Here is a 6,000-nt window from a genome sequence, read left to right as displayed (position 1 = left end):
TCATCTCAGTTGAATCAGCTAACAGGTAAATGTGTAAGAGAGACGCAACACGCGAATACATGAAAAATAAAAAATAAGAATTATATATTGCACCATAGGGGAGTTTGGGGAAAAGTATAGTTGGACTGCATGCAAAATTCGACAGCTACGATTATTCTGTATATTAATAAGTAATAAGTGTTTAATAACGTCACTTAATGAGTGGGGTCGGGACTTTGACCTAGTTTATTTAACATTTAATTGTTTTATTTGTATAATGGTTAATATTATGAAGGAAAAGTTAAAATTTTTAATAATACGAGTAAAGTAACCCCCAATTCCAAAACATATAGAAAATATCCCATGATTTTGCGAGCTACAATAATGGGTATCACATTCAAATTGGGAATAATTTTATAAATTCTATAATTTAATATTAAAAGAAAAATAAATGACTGGAGACCCGAGACCCTTCCCCCCGTTAGAGAATTCCTATAGAACGAAACGCATGATTAAGCATTAAGGATTGTCGCATCCTTAAAGTAGCTAATCAATATGTTATAATTTGTAGGATGCTTCCAACGAAGAAATGAATTTACAATTAATAGAAGATTTCCTTCAATCTGGCCAAAGAAGTCCGATTGATGAGGAGATTTTAGCCCTATCTCAATCAAATTGTTTTGGCCGATTGGAAGAGAAAAAGGTAATCATTAAAACGTTTTTCTAAAAATGTTATAGTTCCGAATGTTTAAAGCCTGATTTTGGAAGGAATCATATTAATATTTAAAAATTTAAACACAAGTTTCAAAAAGTTCCATTTAAGAATGATATGAATTAGCGTAATTATTCATACCATATTATTTATGCCTACGGAAACATGCCTGCTTCAAGCAGTAAGAAATTGGAAAAGAAATTAGTTAGTTTGCGAACTGATTTGCTGAATTAAGTGTTGTGTTGTTTTAGAAAGTTCGAATTTTAGTTTTGAAGTATTCAATTGAATAAATTAAAAAAAAATAGTTTATGTACGCAATATGCCAAATGTGTGTGATGAACAAAATGGAATTTGAGGAGCATTTATATACTAAAGTGCTGAACTTTGTCAAATTGGAAAATGATTCTGCAGTAATAAAGGAATTAGAGGCCATAGCGAGGACCGATGTAACAATGAAAATTAGAGTAAATTTCGACTTAAATAAATTGTCAGTAACTGAAAGGCAAATGCTATTAAATTAGTAAAATATTTTATAAAGTCATTTAAAATAGTTAAAAATATATAAAAACAAAAGTTTTTAATTAATAGGTCTTTTTATGCCAATTGATGCATAATCAGTCATATGTGAAAAAATCATCGAATGTAGTTAAAGATATAATTTACTGTAGAGAAAAAAAGAAAATTCAGCAGTATATCTAATGAAGTAAGTTCAATGAATGGACATATGGTTGAAATGTAAATTTGTATTATTTGTATCTATACAAAATCTGGGTTGCCCCCTCATTAAATAAATAACCATTGTTATACGTTATTGATTGTATATTTTGCAATGATGCGAACCAACAATAATTCATTCCTTGAGTTGAAAAGCAAATGTGGGGCAAGACAGGGATTTGTCAACTTTCTAGGAGATACTGAATTATAGATGTGGATTCCCTCTTTTGGAAAATGGCTTCCATATAAGGGTTTTTTAATGCAATTAATTATTATTCCTTTTAATATAGTCAAGAATGAAGTATACATCAATGGCTTCTCGAACTACTTGCTAATAATGGCAGATTCTTCAAACAGTATTTTACTTGATAGACATCTCTTGGCAAGTAACTGGAGTTTTATCTTTACCAGAATTTTGGAGATTTGTGATTTCTAAATTATTGGTAAATACAAAATACAGATTATTTTGTTTGTATACTTTTATAAGATTCCTAGTGATTTTTGGGATATATTTGAGGTAAATTATGTTTCGGGGCTTATCAGGATTCTCACATGGTAAATTATCGTTGATTTCACGGGAGTGTCTTTTTTAGTCTGCAGTTAATTGTATTATTAATAAATAAAAGACTATACCCATTTCCAAAAAGTATGTTCCTGATAAAGTCTAGTTCTGCTAAGATGTAGGAATCAGAATAAATGTTTAGGGCACGATCGACGAGAGATTTCACTTTGGAACTATGGGGAAAATGAACTTAGGGGTTGTTCAGATCACTTTAATATACATGATACGAATTTACAGTTTACCTTAGAAATAAAAATTGCAAATGAAATCTGATTCTTAGATGTGCTAATTATTCGTAACTTAGATCAACTCAATTTTACTATATACAGAAAAACCAACACAAAACAATAGATATTTACATTTTAAATCAAACCACGCCCCAGAAGGTAAAAGAGCTGTCGTAAGATATCTCATCAATCCTGCCCTAAACATTTGTTGTGATTCCTACATCATAGCAGAACTAGACTTTATCAGAGACATACTTTTTTGGAAATGGGTATTATCTTTTGATTTATTGTTAATACAATTAACCGTAGACTGAAAAGACACTCCCGTAGAATCAACGATAATTTACCATGTAAGAATCCTGATAAGCCCCAAAACATAATTTGCTTCCCATATATCCCAAAATCACTAGGAATCTTAAAAAAGTATGCACACAAAATAATCTGTATGTTGTATTTACCAATAATTTGAAAATCATAAATCTCCTAAATTCTGGTAAAGATAAAATTCCAGTTACTCGCCAAGAGGTGTCTATTAAATACCATGCGACTGTGGCAAATTCTATACAGGGAGGACTCACCTGAATTTCGAGAAACGCCTACAATAGCATAAGGATGATATCAACAAAGCTCTGAATTCTAAAATTTGTTCTTTTTCTTTTGATTCTAGTCTAAGCAGCAATGTTTTAGATAATCTTAGCCACAAAATACTGTTTGAAGAATCTGCCATTATCAGCAATGACCTAGGCATAAAGCAAGTAGTTCGAAAAGCAATTGAAATCAGATTTAAGATTAACATTAATGTTTCCTTAAATAGGGACTTGGGAGAATATTCACTAAATGCTCTATACACAAGTTGAATTAAAAATGACCTTACGAAATATTATAAAAACCAATAGATATTATCACAGAACCTTCCCAGCCAAAAAAGCAAGGCTGGCATTAAAAATGTGTTTTAAATCATTCTCTTTCAACTCAATGAATTGCCTCGTTGTATCACAATTTATTGATCAGTCCTGGTTGAACTTCACTGTGGTAAGGATGCTGGGACTGTTTTGAAAAAATTTTAATTTTAGTCGGATTGATTTTATCCTGTTGTAAGTTTTTTCTTCTTGTATATTTTTGTATTATTGACGACGGCCCTTGGACATAGGGCCGAAATATTCATTCCAATTTATTTCCCTTTGTCCTGAGAAATTCCCTATTGTTCTTCTGGTTTTTGGTGTTTGTGATGGAAAGGCTGTGTGGTCTTCGTCGCTATTAATTTCCCTTTATCACACTTTCATTTGAAAAAGACTTTAATTTCAAATCTACGACTACTTCTACTAATAACTCACCGCAGCACTAAGCCACCTGAGGCCAAAACAGCTACGCAAAATCCTCCTCCATTTTAATCTATTGAAAGCCTTCCTTTTTCAACCCTCCCACAAAGTTTCAATTTCCTTTAATCTTTATTTATGACATCCTCCCACCCCAACCGCGGACAACCTGCTTTCGGTTTAGCCAAAGACGGTTGGCCGAAAAGGACAATCTATCATCCTTCGTCCGCCGAAAGTGCCCTAGCAATCTCAAACTATCCCTCATTATAGCCTTAGAAAGTGTGATTGATCCACACTTCTCGCACAGCCGACTGTTTAAAATACGGTCAGTCAGGCGGGTACCCAGAACAATTCGTAGGCAATATCTCCGGAAAACATGTAGCGAATCTCCATCTGTTTTTCGGAGCGCCCCTGCTTCAGAGCCATATTTAACCACTGTTATCACAATAGCTTCCAATATCCTAATCTTGGTTTGCACACTTATCTTCCTATTCTTCCAAACTTTTTTTTTAACGGTGAAAAAATACCCTGAGCCTTGGCTATTCTACTTTTATCATCTTCACTGCTCCCACCGACTTTACTAATAATACTACCAAGGTAGGTGAAGCAGTCCACCTGATCAATCTTTTCGTTACCCAACGCCACCTTTTCATCTTCACTTGTTCCTAGGCTTAGTGACTTTGTCTTCTTAACATTTATTTTCAACCTATTCTAGCACCCTGAAATTGCGAAACCTCTAAAAGTTCATTCATTTTGCTCACACTTTCATCTAGGATGCTTAAACCATCAGGATAATCTAAGGCAAGAAGAGGTTTTCCTCCCCATTTGATTCTGTTGTCTCCAATTGCCTTTCCTGTGCCTGTTAAGGCAAAATCCATCAAAATGATCAATACAAAGGAGGATAGAACACAGCCTTGCTTTACTCCCAATTTAAAGCGAAACTAGCTGCTGACCTAATTTCCTACCTTAACCGCAGCAGTATTATTTCCGGTACATAGCACTAATCACTTTAGTCTATTTGTCTGGAATACCATAGAAGGATAAGACCTTTGCTAAAACTCTTCTATCAACAGAATCAAACGCTTGCTCATAATCTATAAAAATGAGGACCACAGGTGTTTGATAACTCAGGCACTTCTCAATTATTAATCAAAAGTGAATACCTGGTCGACACATCCTCTACCTTTTCTAAAACCACACTGTTCTTCTCTTAAAATTTTGTCTACAGCATCTCTCAGTCTAAAAACTATCATGTAACTGAGTAATATGCTACCTAAAGAGACCTGACTCATACCTCGATAATTACCACACTCAATCTTATCTCCTTTCTTATACAGTGGTTTAATTTAGGTTTTTCTAAAATCGCTAGGTACTTCCCTTTTTGCAAAATCATATTCATAATCTTCAGTAACTTATTTCAAACCTTAGAGCCCCCATATTTAAGAAACTCATTTACCACACTATGAGCGTCTGGAGCCTTATCATTTGTTAATCCTTTTAGTGATGTTGCTAATTCTTCCTAACGAAAAAAATCTTCTTTCACATCGAAAGTATCACAAACTTTTTAATTTTCCTCTATATCTCCTCCTGCAACTCTATATTGGCTCTGCAAATTCTCAAAATGTTCTAACAATCTCTCTTTAACTCTTTTTTTATCACTAATTGTGTCCTCGTTCCAATCTTTAACTGCGACAAGTCCGAATTGACCACTCCCACTCAATTTATTAACATGCCATTAAAATATTTTACTATTATGCCGAAATCCCTCCTTCTGTGGATTTTTTTTTCTGGAAATCCAAACCCACTAAAAATTTCCCCCGTACATTTGCCCCTGAACATCCCCGAATGAAAAACTGAGTAAGCAAAGAATAAAGTAAGACAAATAAAAAAAAAATCTATAGGAATTTTGTCAAATCATCCCAGCGTAAAATTTCCCTTTTAAAATTCACCCCTGGAAGTTTCCCTTCCAATGAAAAATTCTCATCATGGAAACCCGTCCGAAGCACAAGGCCACCCCCCCTTCGCAAAAAATGTCTCTACATTTCCCAATAACAAGTACTATATGCAAACGACTTGGAAATTCTATAACTTACAGCCCTTTCCCCACTGGCCGTGGTGGTTGATGTTACCCCCAAAGGTATAGCTGTTAGATCTTTCAACTTTGTGGAACGAAAAGGCTGTCTCAAATTTTTATTGGACAGCTTTGGGGAAAAAACAGAGGCGCCATTTGGACCAAATCTTGGGGTGGGCATGAACTCCATCTTGCCCCCTCCCCCGAATCACTTCGTGTCGCGTAATCATCTAGGAAATGGGCATTTGACAGAACTCGAGAATTTTATTATGTATCTAACCTACTTTCAAAGTTTACAATGATTAATAGCAAATAGCATAATTACCCCAAGGGTCATCAAGTAATTACGCTCTTTGGTTAATAGGCGTGCAGTAATTTCAAATCAATTGGACAGAATGGATTATTACGGCCGGCAAAGG

The 6,000-nt window shown here is 34.3% G+C and overlaps 1 long non-coding RNA gene across 1 annotated transcript in view; it reads left to right on the top strand.

Annotated features, from left to right (window-relative positions):
* The first annotated feature begins 3,216 nt into the window (after positions 1 to 3,216).
* The window catches only part of LOC136040223 (uncharacterized), a 46,314-nt gene continuing 43,530 nt past the window's right edge, over positions 3,217 to 6,000 (top strand). Inside the window, exon 1 of the long non-coding RNA XR_010620646.1 lies at positions 3,217 to 3,288. This is a non-coding gene — a long non-coding RNA (uncharacterized LOC136040223). The remainder of the gene's footprint in view (positions 3,289 to 6,000) is intronic.

Source organism: Artemia franciscana, chromosome 2 (assembly GCF_032884065.1).
Source record: "Artemia franciscana chromosome 2, ASM3288406v1, whole genome shotgun sequence".
Taxonomy (NCBI): Eukaryota; Metazoa; Arthropoda; class Branchiopoda; order Anostraca; family Artemiidae; genus Artemia; species Artemia franciscana.
Note: the sequence above shows the minus strand (reverse complement) of the source record. Positions and strands in the feature narration are given on the sequence as shown.